General features: G+C 37.9%; 1 long non-coding RNA gene across 1 annotated transcript; it reads right to left on the bottom strand.

Moving 5' to 3' along the window:
• Positions 1–7,798: 7,798 nt before the first annotated feature.
• LOC309643311 lies at positions 7,799–17,052 on the bottom strand. The gene is made up of 4 exons (XR_014253677.1): positions 16,984–17,052; positions 11,134–16,667; positions 9,353–9,511; positions 7,799–8,767 (listed from the first exon to the last, which is right to left on the bottom strand). It is a non-coding gene; the product is annotated as an uncharacterized lncRNA (long non-coding RNA).
• Positions 17,053–21,917: the final 4,865 nt, after the last annotated feature.

Genomic DNA, 21,917 nt, shown 5'->3' with positions numbered 1-21,917 from the left:
TTCATCTCCAGCTCACCTGCTGCCCCTCTGCATCCCCCATTTCTCTGAATGAACCATCGTCCGCCCTCCGTTTCCAGGCTCAAAGCCAGGCCTTCCTTAGCTTCTCCTTCTCCATATTCAGATCAAATCGCTTGGAAGACCCTCTGAGAGTTATATGATCCAGGGCCTTAGAGGACATTTTTTAGAATGTTTTAGGACAATTTTCTGTTCTCTCTGTGAAAACCTTAAAGACAACAATTTCTACATTTCACAAATTTTACTACAGGCATTTGAAAATGCTACTGTTATGCTAATTTTTTTCATGACCATTTGAAGCCTTCCTGGGTTTAGTTAAAAATCAACTTTTATTTTTCCTTTTGATTCTTTATGAACCTAAGAGAACAAGTAATCAACATTTTCCTCCTAAGAATCCTTTTTTTAAGGATGCCATCTACTAGGGTGTTCTTTTCTACTCCTTCCTTAACCTTCTGTAATCTTGCTCCTGTTCCCATCATTCTGATAAAACTGCTTTCTCAGCACTCACTTATGACTTCATTATTGCCAAATTTGGTACATTCTTCCATCTTAATTTTTACTTTGACTTTTCTGTAATATTTGACACATTCTTGAAGTAGTCATTAGCAAGTGCTTATCCTAGACTATTAACCTCAAATTATAACCTCTATGCAGGTGGGGACTACATCTGTTTTTTTCATCAATGTACACCCAGTTTCTTACTTTAACATGTGGCAAGGTCTGAGTAATAATTGTTTAACAAATAAATTACGTTCTTGACACTCACTTAAGCTCTAGTACTTGTATACTTTTCAGTTGAACAACTCGCCATTGCCTTGAGTATACATATTAAAATTTAATTAATGAATACTTGTCCCTTTCCAACCCAGTTTCTCTTCCTCAATTTATCATCTTATCCAGTGACATAATCACACAGTATATAAAATTTAAGACTAGTATTTAATTCATGACACAGAAACTTTACCTTCGCCAATAGTCTTTCATTCACCAGATCTTGCTGATATTTTACTATGTTCCCCTCCTTTCTAGTTTTATGGACATTTTAGACCACTGGTTTCTATTCTACTAATCTACAAGGATGAAATCTATCCATTTATGAATAAACTAAAATTAAAGAAAATACAAATGAATCCGACAAAATTTTGACCACTTTTTATTTTGAACTATAGAATAAGATAATCAAAATAAAACCAGCAAAAAAAAAAAAACAAAAAAACAAACTATCATCTATCTACCTTTGTCAATTTCATTTTTTTTTAATCTTGGGTTTTTTTAGATTTTTTAAAAAATTTTAGTTCGTATTGGAGTATAGTTGATTAACAATGTTGTGTTATTTTCAGGTGTACAGCAAAGTGATTCAGTTATACATATACACATATCTATTCCTTTTCAAGAATTTGAAAGAATTTGAAAAAATCTCATGTTGAAAACCCTAAGCCAATTTGACCTTTCACAGTTGTAGGTCCTTTGATAAATGTCGGTAGCCTGTGATAATTGGAAGCAAGTAGGGAGTGTGTGCCCCCTTGCCCACACTCTTACCACCTGTTATGATGTTATGAATCCAAAGTCTAAGGATCAGTTTGCTATGAATGCAAACATTTATTAGTAAACAGCCCCCCAAACAATCATAAGGCCAGTTCCAGGAGGAGGGCAAAGCCCTCTGCTTTCTGGCTTTTCAGACATTCCAATAAGCACTTGGCAACAAAGGTTACTCCAAGGCGGAAGCAACATGACGCTTTTGGCAGGACCAGTGGACCTTTTCTTGTTCGTCCTCTCTTCGGTGGAAGGAGCCAAAACCAGTTTTCTCTAAAGGTGCTAGGTTGTTGAATTTGCTATTCTTATATTTTTTTCATGCAAAGATGTAGATACCTACACAATCTTCCCAGGCAATGACATGTCTTGAATACTGCTCAGTTGACCAATTATTTCTAATATCCTTTAATTAACAAGGCTTCTCATTCAGTCATTCATATTTAAAACAGTTGCCCTAGACTCCTCTGTGTTGTGGATTCTTGATTGCCAAGAGCAAACTATGCACCTTGTAGTGTCGATTCTGGATTAGGGTACTTTATATGCTAACAACTTATACAGATCCTCAGCTAGGGTACAGATTAAAGAAAACTTATACATCTATACATACTGTTTATACTGAACTATTTTAAAGGGAAACAATAGACCATCATGTTCTAAAAAAGTTTTTAAAATGTTGTAAATAGGATTGCCATATTATTTATTAAAACCAGGATATTTAAAAAAAAACAGCAACAAATAGTAACTTGTAAGATCTCAGGGAAATTGTGTCTGGTCACTCTACATACAAAGGATAGTTCTTTAAATAACATTATATATGTAGTAGTATCTCATTTGATAAATTTTATTAATTTGGTTGTTTGTTTTCTTATTATTGAGTTGTAAGAGTTCTCTCTATAGTCTCAATTTAAGTCCTTTTTGAGCTATATCTACTATAAATGTTTTCTTCTGGTCTATGGTTTGTATTGTCCTTGTCTTAACAGTGTCTTTCTAAAAGGAGAAGTTTTTCATTGTGATGATGACCAATTTATCATTTTTTTTTATTTTATAGTAATCATTTTGTGTCCCAAGAAATCTCTGCCTACTCCAGAATTACAAAGATTTTATCCTATGTTTCTTTTTAAAAGTTTTATGGTTTCAGCTTTCACATTGAGGTCTGTGGTCTATTCTAGTTAGTATTGTGAAGGCATGAGGTAAGGGCCAAAGATTTTTTCTCCATGTGAATTAGTAGTTGTTCCAGCTTCATTTGTTGAAAAGACCTATTCTTTTCTCCATTAAATTACCTTGGCAACTTTGTTGAAAATCAATATAAGTATCAAGTTATTTCGGTACTCTCTATTCTGATCCATTGAGCTATACTTTATCTTACACCAATACCACACTGTTTTGATTACTGTAACTTTATTATAAATCATAAAATCAAAAGTGTAAAACCTCCAAATATGTTCCTTTTCTTTTTAAAAATTGTTTTAGCTATTTGAGGTCCCTCCAGTTGATTCTACAAAATAAAACAAAACAAAACGAAACTGAAATTATATTGAATCTAAGGATTAATTTGGAGAAACTGTACCTTAATAATATAATCTCCCAATGTCTAACCATGATACAGCTCGCCACTTCTTTAGGATTTCTTTAACTGCTTTCAGCAGTGTTTTATAGTTTTCAGTGTAGAGTTCTTATACTTCTTTCTTAATTTATCATTAAGAATGGTATGTTTTTGACTCTATTATACATGGAATTATTGTATACATTTAATTTTTTATTTGTTGATAGGATACAGGAAAAAAATGGCTTTTGTTTATTGACCATATATGCTGTGACCTTGCAAAATTCAGTTATTAGTTACAATAGCCCTTATGCAGATTTCTTGGGATTTTCTACATACATAATCATGCTGTATATAAATAATGAGAGTTGTACTACTTTCTTTCCAGTCTGAAAGCTTTTTCTTTTTCTTGTTTTACTGTTCAAGGGCATCCAGTGCAATGTTAAATAGCAGTTGTGAAGGACAACATTCTTATTTTTCTTAATATTAGGGTTTCATCTTTAAATATGGGTTGTCTCTTGATTTTTATAAATACTCCTTATGAGGTTGATGTAATTCCTTTCTTTATCTAGTTTACCAAGAGATATTATCTTGAATGGATGTTAAATTTTGTCAAATGCCCCATATCCATTGAGATGGTTATGTTTCCTGTTTATTCTGTTAAATGTAAAGAATTACATTAATTTTTGTTTGTTTTTATTTATTCATTTATATTTTGCCTTTATTCTGATGAGGTGATAAAATACATTGATTATTGATATATGATTATTTTTTAATGTTAATATTTGCATTAATGGGATAAATTCCATCTGGTCTTGATACCATAAATTGTATTGCTAATATTTTATTAAGGATTTATGCAACTGTGTTCAGGAAGGATGTTGACCTCTAATTTTCTTTACTTTTAATATCTTTCTCTGGTTTTAATACTGGGATATATAGGTTTGAGAAATGTTTCCTTCTCCTCTACTCTCTGAAAGGGTTGCAGAAAGATTTGTATAATTTATTACTTAAATGTTTGATAAGTTCACCAGTGATTCCAACCTGGACCAGAAGTTATTTTGAGAGAAGATTTATATTACGAATTCAATTTTTTTCTTAGGTATGAAGCTAGTCAGAATTTTTATTTTTTAATCTTCCAGTTTGGGTAACTTGTATCTTTCAAGAAATCCATTTATTTTATCTAAGTTGTCAAATTTATTGGCATAAATTTGGTCATAAAATCTCTTATCTTTACATGTCCATAGGATCTGTAGTGATGTCCTATCTTTTATTCCTGATATGGGAAGCAACATATGTTAGAACACTTGATATTGTTCCAGAGCTCACCAATACTCTATTCATTATTTTTTCCAGTTTTTTCCCCCCCCTGCTTCAGTTTGGATAATTTCTATTATAAAGTCTTTAAGTTAACTGATCTTTTCTTTTGAAATGGCTAATCTAGTAATCCCATCCAGAATATTTTTTTACTTCAGATTATTTTTTTTTTCAGCTCTAGAAGTTTCATTTGGTTATTTTAAATCTTTCATTTTCCTCCTAATTATGTTAAATTTCTTTTAAATCCTTGAAATTTATAAACATTCCTTTCATTATACTTGGGTCTGTTTCTAGTGACTGATTTTTCTCACATGTCTAGCAGTTTTGGATTAGATGGTTGACATTATGAATGTTACATTGTTGAAGATCTGTATGTTGTTCTCTTTTAAAGATCTAGATAGGTTTTGTTTGTCTGGTAGGCATGTAACTTATTGTGGGTCACCCAAATTTTTTGAGGCTCATTTCTAAGCTCTATTAGGAAGGTTCTATAGTAGTCTTTAAAGATAGTTTAGCCCTATTAGGTTTACCTTTTTAAAGCCTCTATTTAGTATTTGGCCAAAGACTCAAGACTCAAGACTATTTAGTATTTGGCCAAAGACTCAATCACACTCCATGTGATTTTGGATTTTCTTTTTTATGTACCGCTTTCCTTTCTGGTGCTCTGCCTTTTAAATGCCAGCCATGTTGGCCTCCCCACACACTCATTACTCTGCTATATGCAACGTGCTCTGTTTAGATCACGCTTCCTTGCATTGCACTGGAAAGTGCCTCCAGCCAGAAAGCCAGGGTAATATTAGGGCTTGTTTTTCCTCCCATCTTAGTAATCACACACTTGGGCTGCTTGTTGTTCAGTGCCTGTAAACAGTTGTTTCATATTGTTGACCTGAAACAATTAGGCTGTCAGATTATTTTTCCAGCAAAGACGGGTTTATTCGGGATCAGCAGAGAATTGCAATTTGGGATCTGCAAACATGGTGAGCCACCTGCAAGCCCCCACATGACAAGGTTAAGGAGATTGCTTTTACAGAGAGAAAAAGGAAGTCGGGAGGGCTCTAGTAAACAAGTAGTCCGTGGCTTTTCATTGGCTGAGTCCTTGCGAGTAAGGACTCTTTCTTCTTCCTGTTGGGCTCTGCTCTTGTCACAGGGTGTGAGAGCTCCCCCTTCTGGTCTCCCAACCCTATTTAACTGAGGTTTCTGTTTATTAACTTTTTAGAATATTTAGTCCAGTTTTCCAGTCATTTCCTATCAGGCAAATCTGGTAACAGTTACTCCATCATGACTAGAGGTGAAAGTTAAAATTATCTTTTAGAAATACATACTTTTCATGACACTATTATGAGGGAAATAAAATAATTTATAAATCTGTATGTTCATTTGCATAGTAGTTTATTAATATGTACTCACAGAAGACAAGAAGCATGTATATAAAAAAATAATGATTGTGGGGATTGGTAGTGAAATTTTTGTTGTCTTTAGTTTTATTTTGCAACTTTTCAATAGCCATTATGCCTTTATTTTTCAATTAGATGCTTTTTATGGAAATGTAGTTGATTTACAGTTTTTTAGGTATACAGCAAAGTGATTCAGTTATATATAATTTTTCAGATTATTTTCCATTATAGGTTATTACAAAATATCGAATATAGTTCCCTGTGGTATACAGTAGGCCCTTGTTTATCTGTTTTATACATGGTAGTTTGTATCTGTTAATCCCAAATTCCCAGTTTATCCCAACCCCCCTTTCCATTTTGGTAACCTTAAGTTTGTTTTCTATGTCTGTGAGTCTATTTCTGTTTTGTAAATAAGTTCATTTTTATCATTATTTTAGATTCCACATATAAGTGATACCCTAAGATATTTGTCTTTCTCTAACTTCACTTAGTATGACAATCTCTAGAAAAATGTTATTTTAAAAGTTCTGTTTGATATAGAATATGGTATGGTCTTTCTGTATCATCCACTTTTTAGTAAGCATTATTAACATGACGTTAAATAAATAAATAGATGCTTATGAATTTCAATTATTAAATTTAGGGAGACTTTCTCTACACACCACATTTGAAAAGTTGCGTCATTGTTAATTTAAGATTAATAACGGTCATGGACTTCAGAGTTGACAGGAACTTCAAAAGCTCGTCTGGTTCAATCTCTGTAAGTAACTGATGTTTTATGAAGTAAAGTGATTTCGTGGAGGTTTGATAGTTAGTTAATAGCAGAATCAGGACTAATTTCCATTTGTAGGGTTTTTTGATACTACTCCAAGCTGCGTACTTCTTTGAAGAGGTCTGGAGGTAACTTATAGGTTAATAGGCCATTACTAAATTAAAGATTTAGGGGTTCATTAGCATTAAGTAAGAAAGGAAGCAGGACTAGATGCTACTAGCTATCTACGATTGTAAAACTGGGCAGAAATTTAAGATTTCTGTTGTTGAGCCAAAATTGAAAACACTTCCAGCTAGAATAAGCATGCATTTTTATATTTATAGAGGCACACTTTGGGGGAGTATTTATCATAAATAGGATTTTACTGTGTGAAAATGCACTCATATATATATTTATAACACATTAAATGACTCATTTGTAGTTAACAGTATCAGTTTAACACATTTATGTGCAAATGTCACGGAAAGAGTACTTCTAAGTAAGTTAAACATCTGCAATATCATTTGTATTAATAATTTGCTGAGCAAACCTTATCTTCAAATAGCATAAAATAGTAAGCTCTAGTTCAGCTCAGATCAAAATAAGACAAATTCTAAATCAATTTATTCAGAATAAATGAGATTTTTTTAAGGGTATTAGTGATTCATATTCTGGTGTACCCTTAATTCTCTGTGTAAGTCCCTCTTGTAGCTTCCACACTAAACTCAGCCAAGTCAGGCAAAGGTGGGCAAAGGTAGCCCATTTGGGTCAATCACATTTGCACTCCACCAGCATTTCCACTTCATCAAGAATGCCACAGAATTCTTTTTGTTTTAAATTTATTTATTTATTTATTTATGGCTGCATTGGGTCTTTTTTATTTTTTTTTTATTTTATTTATTTTTTAATTCAGACAGAAAGTCACAAAAATTATACTCATCCTCATCAGTTCACTCAGTCCCATGTAATTAATTTTTTTTTTCATCTTGATCTTTTGTTAGCACTTTTATGAGTTCATCAGTTTTTCATTAGAGTTCTGAAAATGCTTATTCATTCAGTTCAGCAGTACAGTCAGTTACCAGAAACCTGTACTTGTCAGAGTCTTTTCCATGAATTTCTTGAAGATGAAACCCTTTTATAGGAACATATTTGCAAAAGCATCAGAGTACACCCAGAACTGTCTGTAAATGACAAAAGACTTAAAAATGACCACGGTTAAAGATTTGATGAAAGTTCATAATAATGCAGTTGACTGCATTGGGTCTTTGTTGCTGCATGCAGGCTTTCTCTAGTTGCAACGAGCGGGGGCTACTCTTCGTTGCGGTGCGCGGGCTTCTCTTTGCGGTAGCTTCTCTTGTTGCAGAGCACAGGCTCTCGGCACGCAGGCTTCAGTAGTTGCAGCACGTGGGCTCAGTAGTTGTGGCTCGCAGGTTCTAGAGCGCAGGCTCAGTATTTGTGGCACATGGGCTTAGTTGCTCCGTGGCATGTGGGATCTTCCCAGACCAGGGCTCGAACCCGTGTCCCCTGCATTGGTAGGTGGATTCTTAACCACTGCACCACCAGGGAAGTCCCAGAATTCTTGATGAAAGGAGGTAATAATTAGAATTGATTATTCATCTCATCTCAAGATGCAATCAGGATTAATCCTATTATTCTCTTCATTCAAAATTATTTTAATCTTCACAAGAAGCCCAGATTCAGTCTCATCCTCAGACCCCTCCATTGTGCCTATGAGACACATTACTTTTCACGGGTAAAATCCCTATATGCTCATCACGATGGGTCTGTGAAAGTATCTTTACCTTCTTCTACCTGAGCGTGGATGCTCCCTGAGGACACTGATTCCACAGAAAATGATTCCTTTCCTTTCACACTCACATACAGTTGAGTTGGGGGAAGGGAGTTAGTGTTCTTATTCTTAGTAGCTGCTTCTGGAAGGTTGCTTCTTCCTTTTTCCGTAAAATGCCCAGAGACTTTGAATTTTCGTCATCTACTCCAACCAGATTGTGCAGGGGCACAGGAGTGCCTGCACAGTAATTTCCAATCTGACGGGAACGCCGGACCTCTTCTTGCTAAGCCAGAAGCCCTGGCTCAGGGACGCATCCTGTTGAGTGAGATTCCTGTTTCTAAGGGGCTCAAAGGAACCATTCACTTCCAAGTCGACCTTCTGCATGGCAATGTCTGTCCAGAGGGGGTGCTGGGGTGTTTGTTTTTTTTCTAAAAACAGAAAAAGAAAAACAAAAGCATCGTATGGGCTGGTGGTTCTGGCTTGTCATGCACAGATGTCTGGGTCCCTCCCCAACTCTCCTCAAATCTTTTACGATCTGGTTTATGGCTGGTCTCTCCAAAACTACCACTATCATAATCTTGGTGATTCTTCACCTCAGATTTTTCCTTCCGTGCTTATTATTCCAACATCTGCACTGGTTCCACAATCTCCAGACATTCCCCTCTCTGACTTCTACTGCCTGCGCTTCAAGCACATTCACTCCAGTATCTAAACTCCAAAAATGTTTGACTCTGCTGGGATTTCCAGGCCACTGACCATTCTTTACCTTATATCCTCTCTTCCTTCCTTACGCAGTTTAGATTCCGTGATCCATCATAGAAATCACTCCTTAAAGCACATCTCTGATTATCTTACCCCTGTCTCTCTTTGTCCTACTTTCTGGTTGAAACGCCAACCCTGGCTAAAATTCAACTCTCCGTTTGTTCTTCACCTTCACCCAAATAATTGAATATAACTGAAGAAAAACAAACTATGAGACCGATTAGTCTCACTTTCATATGATGACCACAAACCTTACAGAGGCCTTAGGGTTAACCGTGATCCTACTGCATTTTCTTAGTCCAGAGATTGGCCCTCTTCTAAGTGATTCTTTCCCGTTATCTCCAACCAAGCAACACCTCATCATATCTTCACATGTTCAACTTCTTATTTCAGGAGAAAATAGGAGCAATCTGATGAAAATTCATACAAGTTCCCACCAATAAATATGAAAACCGTATATCGCATCTTTCCGTGAGTTACAATGCCATGCCCAGATTTGAGTCCAACTTTTCCACTTGTGTACTAGATCTTATCCCTTCACCTACTAAAGGGCTTTACAGATACACTTACCTCCATTTATCCTATATCATCCATTGTCCCCAATACACTGGATAATTCTCACAAGAACACAAAAATGTGATACATCTTATTTTAAACCTTTAATATTACCGTGAGGCTGGGTTAAGGGAACACGGGATCTCTGTAATACTTTTGCAGCATCTTAGGCATCAACTGTCATTTCAAGATTAAAACTTAAAAATATAATAATCTTTCGCTTTACCCAAATCTATGTCTAGCTGCACCTTATGTATCTACTCCTTTTATAGTAAATCTCCTATAAAGAACTGTACATACTTACTGTTTCCACTGCTCCTTCAATTCTCCTGAACACACTCCAATGGCTTTAGTCCCCACTACTCTGTTGAAACTGATTATGTTAGTGTCTTCAATGGCCACCTTATTGCCAAAGTCAATCCATAATTCTCAGTCCTTATCCCATCCTGCCTTTCAGCATCGTGTGACCCAGCTGAACACCATCTAAAAACTCCGACACACTTTGGCTACCTGGACTTCAGAGATAGAGGAGCAACACTTTTTCTTTTTCTCCATCCTCTTCTCTTCAACTTATTTTGACTAAACTTTGAAGTGCCCAGGCCTCAATCCTCGGATCCCTCTCTCTCCCTTTCTCTCTCTCTCTCCCACTCCCTCCCTCTTTCCCCCAAGCTCCCTCTCTCTCTCTCTCTCTAATCTCACCCATTTTCTTGACTTCTAGATTCACAGCCCCAGTGTCACATTCTACCCTACACTGCTGACTCTCATTTTTACCACCTACTCCACACTTCCACCTGTATGTCAAATAGACACCTCAAAGTAAACATGTTTATAGGGCTCAGGACATGCTACCCCAAATAGGGCACCTTGACATATTAAATACCTTAAGCCGCAGGAATTTTCTAAAAGGCAGAAGCAGGAAGGGCACTCTGACCTGTTCCCCCCTCCCCTCTTCTCTGAAACAGGTCATGAAACTCCCACGTGAAATATACCGTCCCTGTATCTGGAGGAGGGAACACATTCTTATCACCAGAGACAGGGAATTGCGGGCTGAAAAATCTTGCTTTCACAAGATTAGCAAACCTTGTTAAACTAACCTTCATCTTCCTAGCTACCACTTCACCATTTACTACCCCTCACCCAAATGCCTTAGTCTTGTCAGTTCTTCACAAATGGATTGTTTGTTTGTCTGGAAGGTATAAAAGCTTCCTGCTGTGGTCACTTCTTCAGGTCTTCATTGTCTTGTGAAAACTCCCATATACATAAAAATTTAATACAATGTATATTCTTTTCTCCTGTCAATCTGCCTTTGTCAGTTTAATTTTTGGACCCAACTGGGGACCCTTAGAGGGTCAAGGAAAGCTTTTCCTCCCCAATAATGTCTAGAGCAGAGCTCTTGATTCATCTGCTCCCTTCCTTACACCCCCAAACTAGCTCTTTCCTCGGTGTTCTCTTCATAGGATGGAGCAGGACCACTTACCAAGTTTGTCAAGCCCCAAATCCCGAAGGAATCTTTAATTCAGATGTGCATCTCACCATCCATTCCATTCCGTTAGGAAGTCCTGTGTTCTCTGTCTTCTAGATGAATCCAGAATCAGTCCACTTCTCCCAGCCTGGGTCTAAGCCCCCAGCAGCTCTCTCCTGCACGATCGCGGTGGCCTCCTAGCCAGTGCTCCGGTGGTCACCGGGAGCCCATACAGGCTTTTCTACACAGCGTTCAGAGTGATGCTTTAAACACTAAAGTCATGTCAATCATGATTTAATATCATATCAATCTTATGTTCCAAAACCTTCTAATGAAATCCCATGACACTTAGAATAAAATCCAAAACCTTTGTCATAGACTAAAAATACCTGCATAAAAGACTTTTCAGACCTAATTAGCTGCCATCCCCCTTCTTTACCTACACTGCCTCAGTACTGTTCCTTAAACACAGTGGGTACCATTTTGCCTCAGAACCTTTACATTTATTGTTTCCTCTGCATGGAATGGTCCCTCCTCCCCTCCAGCCCTGATATCTGCATCATCTGTTTCACATATCCTTTTAGATCTTTGCCCAAATATGACCTTATTTGAGGTGGTTAGACCTTTTGGAACTGCTCTCTGTAAAAGACAATACCCTCCCAATCTGGGGTCCCTCTCTTTCTCTACTTTGCTTTATTTCCTTCAGACGACTGATATTTTCTCTATTTATTTGTTTTTTATTGTCTTCATTCTCTATTAGAAAGTAAGCTCAATGGGGAATTTTTCGCTTCTGTTCACTGTACTAAAGCTAATGCCTAGGCGGTGCTTAGCATATAGTAGGTGCTCAAGGAGTATTTTTGGATGACTGATTCACTAATTGAATGAATGAATGAACTTTAAGGCCCAGCTCTACCAGGACACAGTTTACTCTTTACCTGCCTTTTCCCCCACACTTAACATTTAATGAACATCCAAATGCTACTCTGGGCATCAGTGATACAAAAGTAAAAAAACAGTAAAAAATTTATAAACAGACTATAGTAGAGAAAAAGAGAAAATTGACATCTATTGAAATAAATGCAACTTGTGATTCATTCTAACAGTGACACAAGGTACTTGGAAAGCCTAAGGAAAGAGATAACTAACTTAGCCTGAGGAAGGAAGGATTCTAAGAGGAACAAATATTTGGCAAAGGGCAGTTGATGAAGATGATTATAGGATATAAAATCAGAGAAAACAGGATATAAAAAGGCATTCTACATGCTTGTAAGGGTTGATAGGGTCTCATGATATTTACCATAGTTGGAAAAATAAAGTAAAATCAGTGCTGAAATCTAAGCAGCCAAATATAATTTGGTCTTTGGCCAATTTATATCCTTTTATTCCTTCTTCATCTTTCTGCTTGTTATTTGCAGAGACTCGTTTTCAAGAGACCTAATTTGGGAAAATTGATATTCAGAGTCAGAAAATTTCAAGGTCATTTGGAATAAAGACCTAAGAGACCTAATATTTAGGATTCCCTTTACCTATAGGTATCTAAATACTGACTTTTTTTTAGATGTCTGTGCTTCCTTAGGGTACCTTGCTCTATGCTTTGTGTTTTTTTTAAATTTTTAATTGAAGTGTAGTTGATTTACAACATTATATTAGTTTCAGGTATACAGCATAGTGATTCAATATTTTTATAGATTATACTCCCTTAAAAGTTATTACAAAATAATGACTGTATTTCCCTGTGCTGTACAATATAGTCTTGTTGTTTATTTTGTACACAGTAGCTTGTATCTCTTAATCTCATACCCCTATTTGCCCCTCCCCTCTTCCCTCTCCTCACTGGTATCGACTAGTTTGTTTTCTTTATATATCGTTTTGTTATATACATTTGTTTGTTTTATTTTTTAGTTTCCATATATAAGTGATGAAACAATATTTGTCTTCCTCTGACTTATTTCACTAAGCATAATACTCTCAGGGTCCATCAACGTTGTTGCAAAGGTCAAAATTTCTTTTTTTTTTTTTTTAACATCTTTATTGGAGTATAATTGCTTTACAATGGTGTGCTAGTTTCTGCCGTATAACAAAGTGAATCAGCTTTACATAAACATATTTCCCCATATCCGCTCCCTCTTGCGTCTCCCTCCCACCCTCCCTATCCCACCCCTCTAGGTGGTCACAAAGCACCGAGCTGATCTCCCCGTGCAATGCAGCTGCTTCCCACTAGCTATGACTAATATTCCACTGTGTGTACACGTGTGTGTGTGTGTCTGTGTGTGTGTGTGTGTGTATACCACATCTTCCTTATCCATTCATCTGTTAATGGACACTTGGGTTGCTTCCATATTTTGGCTGTTGTAAACAATGCTGCTGTGAACACTGGGGTGAATGTATGTTTTTGAATTAGTGGTTTTGTTTTTGGATATATACCCAGGAGTGGGATTGCTGGATCATATATATGCTAAAAATAAGGTGTTCTATAAAATATGAAGCTCTCTTAAAATTTTGTTAATACTTAGCATGACACATAGTTAAAACAGTAATATTTAGTGAAGTGTGACAATATTTGGAAATAGAAACCAAGGTTTTATACCTGTGTTTCCTTATATTAGTTAACCTTTCTCTAATTTGAGTACTCAGGCCATTAAGCTCTCAATGCCTCAGGGAAGAGATTTAATATAATACAAGTGGAGGGAAAAAGAGCCATCTCTACCTTTTTATCGCCAAAAGCAAAAGCTTCCAAGGGGAGGTGTGGCCCAAACAACAGATTCAAAACACCTCTGAAGAACTCAGAGTAGGGCTCCCTGTCTAGAGACAAATTTTACTTTTCCCACATTGGGGTGGGAAGCTCGTTAGAAGGAAGCCAGGAGAGAGTAAACTGCTGGATTTGTGAGGAACTGCTCTCTCCATTTGGTGCGAGTCCGACACCCATTGCAGAAATGCAGAATCCTAGGTAGTTTTGCAGAGCCAACAGGAGCAGAAACTATGCCGCTGCAGCCTGCTACAACAGACAGAGCAAGGGCAGTCATACACACGCTCAAGGGTGACCTACAAGTCAGTAGGGTGTTAATTCCAGAGGATTTCCATGGCTAGTGTTATCTGGGAGCAAGAAAACGATGCTCATGCACTAAAGAGAGGCACCAAAATGTCAAGGGCAAAAGCCCACCAGGCCTTGAGGTTAGGAATGAGGGACAATGCAAGTCAGCCTTCCAGCCTTACAAGGGACAATGCAAGTCCTGGATGAAGGACCAGAGGGCATGAGGATGTGACAGTGGATACATAATACAGTGGATAAGCAATTTTAAAACCGGTGACCAGATCAGACCTCCCCCACCCTCAACCTTTGATCTCCTCTTAAAGAACTAGAACCAAAATGAAAACTGAGGACAACTGAGGTTAAAAATAGAAAGTGAATTCAGTGACAGAGAAGGAAAGGAAGTTCTACTTCGTACGCCTTTGAGTTGTGGGCTAAGAATTGGACTTGCTACGTTTGTTTTCACACACACACACACACACACACACACACACACACACACAGCCATAAGCAAATGTGTAAACGTTTATAAGTCGTGTCTGTTACAAATCCAAACATACAATCGTCTCTTACTTTGGGAATTGAGCACAAAAGATAGTAGGGATTTCCTCAACTTGGCTCATTCATTATCTTTTTAAATCTACATGTTCTTAGTGATATTTGAGAAACAGTCAATGTTTTTTGACAGAGAAACTCACTAGAGTGGATACAGGAATGCAAAGGGCCTCCGAATGTTTTCCTCTTAAATGAGTTTTAAGCACTTAATTTATATAAAAATGGTATGAGACCAGCTGAGAAGACAGGTCTAACTTGCCGTCATGAAAAAAAATTTTTTAAGTTCCCAGAGCTAAGATCCTACTTAAAATACAGACCATCGAAGATTGAAAGCATTTGTCAGGCTTTAGGAGAAACATATTCGAGTGTTTGAAGAGCTTTAGCGTATTATTATTACTAACAATGCAGCATTTGAATGCTGATCTCAGAGAAGCCATCCACTTGGCAAACAAATCAGCAACTCCCATTTCCAGAGCAGCTGAGATGAGTGTCAATTCCCTGACGAGGCAGATTAGTTTCCCGTGAACACGTCATTAAAGCCAGCTCTGTATGCAACACGCAATGTCTCGGCAATCAAAGATCTGTGGCGTCCCGAATATGGAAGAGCAGCAGCTAAGATACAGTTTACTCCTAACTAAAGGAAAAGTGATCACCCAGGCACAAAATCCTGTGGGAAAGAAAACATGCAGGATGGGGCCACCTGAGGTTTTGAGTCACTTGCTTTTATCGTATTTCTTGGGACTCGGCTGCTGTGTTTTGTATTTCCCTTGAGATTAGCTGTGACGGACCACTGGGGAGATTTGGAAGGTGTCCTCTAAGTATTTATGCAGAAAAGCATGGAAATGTCAAAAAAGTCAAATGGTTTTTATGTGCTTCTTGCATGTTCTCATATAGTGCCGTAATTTAAAATAGCATCTACTGCACAGTATGCAATGTATTAACCAGCTGGAATCTATGGTCCTTGAGATTGAGAGAAAAGAGGCAGCCACATGAAAACTGAGAAGAATAGAAGCCTAGTGTGCTGCCCATCCAACAGAGAGCTGCCTGGGGATACTTTATCAGAGGGGTCCATGGAGCTCTATGACCACAGATGAAGTCCCCCAAGAAAAGCCACACTGTGGCTTTCACTACGTTTTGTGTCTTTCATGCAGAGGATCACATTTGTTGCTGTGATTCAGTGCACTCATTGCTCTGTCATTAGAAAAAGGATTTCGGAGTAGCTCTTATACTTGAACTCTCTAATTCACTGTTATGTGATAATCTATAACTAAGTTATTGGGAAAAGGAGGGGCTCTAATTTATTGAATACCTGGTATCAGTCAGATCTCTTGCTAAATATTTGCATGTGTTAATTCCTTAAGCATCTGAAGTAGATATTGCCTCCTGCTTACAGATAAGGAAAATGGGGTTAAGAATGTTCCTGGTCACAGAACCAAAAAAATAACAATGCTGAGTCTCAAAGGCAGGTCTCTTGGACTCCAAAGTCCTTGTTTGTGCTACTGTGCCACATTCTTCCTTTTCTTAAAGACAGAGTAGTAGTAAATATCATGCTAACCTTAACAGCAGAGACACCGAGTTGAGGGGAATATGTATACCTTGGGGTGCAGCGTTAGATGAGCTCTGTGGGAAATCAGACACATGCTCATTTCCCAGGAGCCCCACTGCCAGCACCCCCTGCCTGGTGGGTTGACATCTCTTGTCCAGATTGTTCAGAGGAGCTAATATTATCCCTTGAGCGGGCCTCACAAGATACCAGCTGAAAAAGGAACAGAAAACAAATCCACTGAACATTTAAACACAAAACTAACAGAGGAATAGGCATCAGGGGCTCTCTGTAAAAGGAAATTACACCGAACTAACCTCTGTCAGTTCTTGGAGTAGGTCAATAAAATGCAGATAAGGGAGAAAAAGGGGCCCTAGTTGGAAATGGATTTGAGGCTTTCAAAAATCTGTCTCCAGGGCTTCCCTGGTGGCGCAGTGGTTGAGAATCTGCCTGCCAATGCAGGAGACACGGGTTCGAGCCCTGGTCTGGGAGGATCCCACATGCCGCGGAGCGACTGAGCCCGTGAGCCACAATTACTGAGCCTGCGTGTCTGGAGCCTGTGCTCCGCAACAAGAGAGGCCGCGATAGTGAGAGGCCCGCGCATCGCGATGAAGAGCGGCCCCTGCTCGCCGCAACTAGAGAAAGCCCTCGCACAGAAACGAAGACCCAACACAGCCATAAATAAATTAATAAATAAAATTAAAAAAAAAAAAAAAAAAAATCTGTCTCCAGTGACAACTGTTGGGCAATAGAATTACCGTAAGTCCTGCGGCCTATTTTGCCATGCCTAGGGAGCCTTAGCAAAGATGGAAGCCAGTGGAGGAAAGAAAGAGATACTTCATATAATGGAGAAATGTGAGTGGTATGGTACCCCAAGGATTAATGCTTGGAAAAACTTTACTTTTAAAATTTTATGCATAATCGTAAGGAATAAAAACTCCACATCGCACACAACAACAGATTCTAATTTGAAATACTAAGATAACAAGCTGGCGAATTTCTCCAAATCATGTGAATGGGCTGGAAGACGAGAGATGAATTTGAAGTAGTCAAGAATTAACTAACATATATTCAGTCATTCATGTTTTAGGTTTGAGGCCAGACACTAGAAATAAACAAAAGGTTCCAGCAACAAATTAATTCATGACCCTTGGTTTGTAAGTACAACATTGTGATCTGTGGTGCCAGCTAATTTGAATAAAGTGGATAAAAGTTTCTTTCTCTAAAGGGTATAAAGTATAGATACAAACAAAGAACTATAATACAACGTGGTAAGTATAAGGACAGATACACATCTGATAAAGAATGCTTTAGCACAAGGCTTCTCTGCCGTAGTATTACTGGCATTTTAAGCTGGATAATTTTTAGTTGTTGGGGAGTGTCCTGTGCATTGTAGATGTTTAGCAGCATCCGTGGCCTCTGCACAACAGATGCCAGTGGCAGCGCCTCCCTACCACATTTTGACAACCAAAAACGTCTCCAGACATTGCTAGATGTCACAAAGGAGGGATGTGAAATTGCTCTCCCTTGAGAACCTCCATTGCTTAGCCGTTTGTACAAGGGGCATCTAACTCAGCCCTGAGATGATTGTGGGGAGGGGGAAAGAGAGGGGTCGGAGGCTGGAGGAAGGCTTTTGGAGGTGATGCCTAAGCAAAGGTGTTGAGAGCGAGTAGGTGGTAGCCCGCCAGAGGGAAGACATACCAGATCAGAAGCATTCCTGAAAGCAGAAGGTAAAGAAAACTCCGGTTCCTCAGTTTGGAAATTCAATTTGCTCTACTTTGTTGGACATTTATTGAGCGCCTACCATATGCCAGGTGCTCAGAAGACAAAAGTTCAAATGAGCTCCCAGCCCAGTTCAGCGATCCCCAGTCTCAACATCTCCCCACACTTGTGTATTGTAATGTTGTGATTGTCTGTGGGGTTTGTCTTACATAATTTGTTACTAATACTTCATTTTAAAAAATGTTCGGTAGTGGTTTACTATTACCAATAAGTTATCTCTGGAGTGAAATCATTTTCATTCCCTGGCTTTCTGATATTTGTTTTGAGTGATGGGTAAAGGGGTGGTGTTCAAGGAAGGCTATCTTACTGGGAAACATGGTTCATCCTAAATTTGCCTCATTTAAGATACAGCTCAGAGATGGTTGCCCGAGTGCTTATTATTAGTTTTGGTGGACAAAAGCCTGAAATCTATTTAAATTAGGGGAAAGAGACAACTAAAACAGAGTGTGATAAAACAGAAATAGACTTGCAGACATATTATAGAAAACAAACTTATGGTTACCAAAGAGGAAAGTTGGGGGGGAGGGATAAATTAGGAGGTTGGGATTAACAGATACAAACTACTACTGTATATAAAACAGATAAACAACAAGGACCTACTGTATAGCACAGGGAACTGTATTCAATGTAATAATAACCTATAATGCAAAAGCATCTGAAAAAGAATATATATAACTGAATCACTTTGCTGTACACCTGAAACTAATGCAACATTATAAAACAACTATACTTCAATAAAAATAATAATTAGTTAAAATAGAGTATGGGCAGAAGATCTAAATACACATTTCTTCAAAGAAGACATACAGATAGCCAATAGGCACATGAAAAAATGCTCAACATTGCTAATTATTAGAGAAACGCAAATCAAAACTACAATGAGGTACCACCTCATACTGGTCAGAATGGCCATCATTAAGAAGTGTACAAACAATAAATGCTGGAGAGGGTGTGGAGAGAAGGGAACCCTCCTACACTCTTGGTGGGAATGTAAATTGGTACAGCCACTATGGAGAACAGTATAGAGATTCCTTAAAAAGCTAAAAATAGAGTTACCATGTGATCCAGCAATCCCACTCCTGGGCGTATATCCACAGAAAGCCATAATTCGAAAATATACATGCACCCCAATGTTCACTGAAGCAGTATTTACAGTAGCCAAGACGTGGAAGCAACCTAAATGTCTATCAACACAGAAATGGATAAACAAGATGTGGTACGTATAGACAATGGAATATTACTCAGCCATTAAAAAGAATGAAATAATGTCATTTGCGGCAACATGGATGGACCTAGAGATTATCATACTAAGTGAAGTAAGCCAGACAGAGAAAGACAAATACCATATGATATCACTTACATGTGGAATCTAAAAGTGACACAAATAAACTTATTTACAAAACAGAAATAGACTCACCGACAGAGAAAACAAACTTATGGTTACCAAAGAGGAAAGGGAGTAGGGATAAACTGGGAATTTGGGATTAACATATACACACTAGCATATATAAAATAGGTAACCAACAAGGACCTACCATATAGCACAGGGAACTACACTCAATATTTTGTAATAACCTATAAGGGAAAAGAATCTGAAAAAGAATATATTATATATATATATACACACTTGTATAACTCAGTATCACTTTGCTGTACACCTGAAACTAACACAACAGTATAAACCAACTATACTATAACATAAAAAGAACTTATACCCCACTAGAAAGAAAAGTGTGATAAACTCACCTACATATGTTTGACAGTTTTTATCTTGTTTTTATCTCTTCTTTTGGTTTCTTTGGTATCATCTTTCCTAGTTTTCCTTCTTCCTCTTCAACCATTTTCTATCTGAGTCTCTCTTGGCATTTTCTATGGTTCTGGTCTGTGTTCAGCACATGATTTTTTGAGAGCCCACTGTGTGAGGCTACTATTTTAGGCAGTTTTGGTGTTTCTCAGGGATGCCTGCGTTTACGAATCTACATTAGTGGCTCAATAACTTGGGGGTGAGATGGAGGCTATGAAAAATGTGTCTATTTTGTTTTGGTGGTGTTGCTGCCCCCCTCACACTCACTGGGGTGATCTTGCAGCCACGCTCAAACCCATGGCAGGAGGGGAGAGCTTCTGATGAGGGGCATATGCCTTAAGCTTCCAGAATATTGGGCAAAACAACAAGAACAAAAGAGGTTTAGAATCCTAATTGTTTGAAATATGCTTCTAGAACAATCATCCAAACCTCTGGCTTCAAATACCACCTACACCTTGCTGACTGACTCTCTGACTCATCCAGACCTTCTTCCCAAGCCCCAGAACCATCTCTACATGCTCTGGGATGTCCCCCAGGCACCACTGCAAACTGAGCACATCTGGAAATTCATATATTATTTATTACCCAAATCTCCTGTCTCCTCCTGCAGTTTCTACATCAGTTAAAGTCACAACCCTCCATCTAGTACCTCAGCCAGAGATCTGCTCATCTGACATTCCACCCTCCGTTGTTCCTACTTGTCACTCATCGAGAGCTGAATATTCTATCTTCTTAATATATTTTCTGTCATCATATCCTCTCTTTCTCTTTCTCATTGACTTATTTTTTAAAAATCCAGACTGCCTTTGCTCTTTTGGTCTTCTACATGGTTCTCATAGAATACTCAGATCAAGTCGCATCCCAGCTTAAAACCTTAAAATTCCGTATTTCCCTATAGCTGTAAAATAAATCGATCCTTGCCACCCAAATTCTCTTACATTTTGCCATTCCTATCATATATCTGTCTGTCTTCAACACCAAGACCACAAACTTAGCCCAAATCACTGTCATATCTTGCCTGGGCAAATAAAGCCTCGCTTTTGTTTTCTCTGTGGTCATGCTTGTCTCATAATCTGTCCTCCACATGGTGCCCAATGTAATCATTTAAAAATATCATCCCTCTGTAAAACCCTTAATAGCTTCTCTGTGAACTAAGGACAAAATACAGTCTTTAACTTGCCCACAAGTCGCTGCATGGGCCAGCCCCTCCCAGCCACCCAATCTGACCTGCGTTCCCTCTCCTGCTCCTCGGGATACTCCAGCCACAATGCTTCCCTTCAGGTCTACAAATGTGCCTCTGGTTCCTTCTTTCCCCAGGGTCTTCCCACACACTGTTTTCTCTGCCTAAAATACTCTTCCCTCCACGTTTTCCCCAGCTAAGTCTTACTCATCCTTTGGGTATCATCAGACCACATAACTTGTGGTTTTTCAAAAATGCTGGGCTATTTATGTCACCATTCCTTGCTTTTTTTTTTTTTTTTTTTTTTTCATTTGAAATAGTCTTTCTCCCACCCAACATCGCATTACTCTGTCCTAAAGAACTTGGTTCATTAGTTTTCTCATTTGGGAACACTTTCTGGAAACCTTAGGCTGACATAGATATCCCTCCTCCGTGATCCTGTGGATTGTGATCTAACTCTACCCCGTTTCAATTAAAGTCTCCAGAGACATTTTTCTGTATTGAACTTCTCCTTAGTCGTGAACATACTAACCAGCCACGTTCATTCAGTAAATACTCCAGTAAGAATGCAGTGCCGACTTTCCTGGGAATTTAGTTTTAAAAGTTGGAACTTCGCTTTTATGGCTCAAATTTAGTGACTTTTCTCCAGCGACCCATAGCACAAAAATCATAAGGACCACTTGCTTAATTGAACTTATATTTCCATCTCTTTGGAGTAAAATTATTTTGGATGAATCTGAGTTTTGCTAGATTCTTTTTTTTTTCTTTTTAAGATTTGAAGAGAGTTCTAGGAGAAGGGGAGAAATTTTGTTTTGCTTATGTTTATTATTGTTTTTGTTTCAATAACTTCATATTTTGGGGGCTCTCATGAAAAAATCTTTGCTCTCCCTTGTATTTCACCACCTTT

Source organism: Balaenoptera physalus (genome assembly GCF_965194825.1).
Source record: "Balaenoptera physalus genome assembly, chromosome: 1".
Taxonomy (NCBI): Eukaryota; Metazoa; Chordata; class Mammalia; order Artiodactyla; family Balaenopteridae; genus Balaenoptera; species Balaenoptera physalus.
The sequence above is the reverse complement of the archived record's forward strand: the minus strand, read 5'-3'. Positions and strand labels throughout refer to the sequence as shown.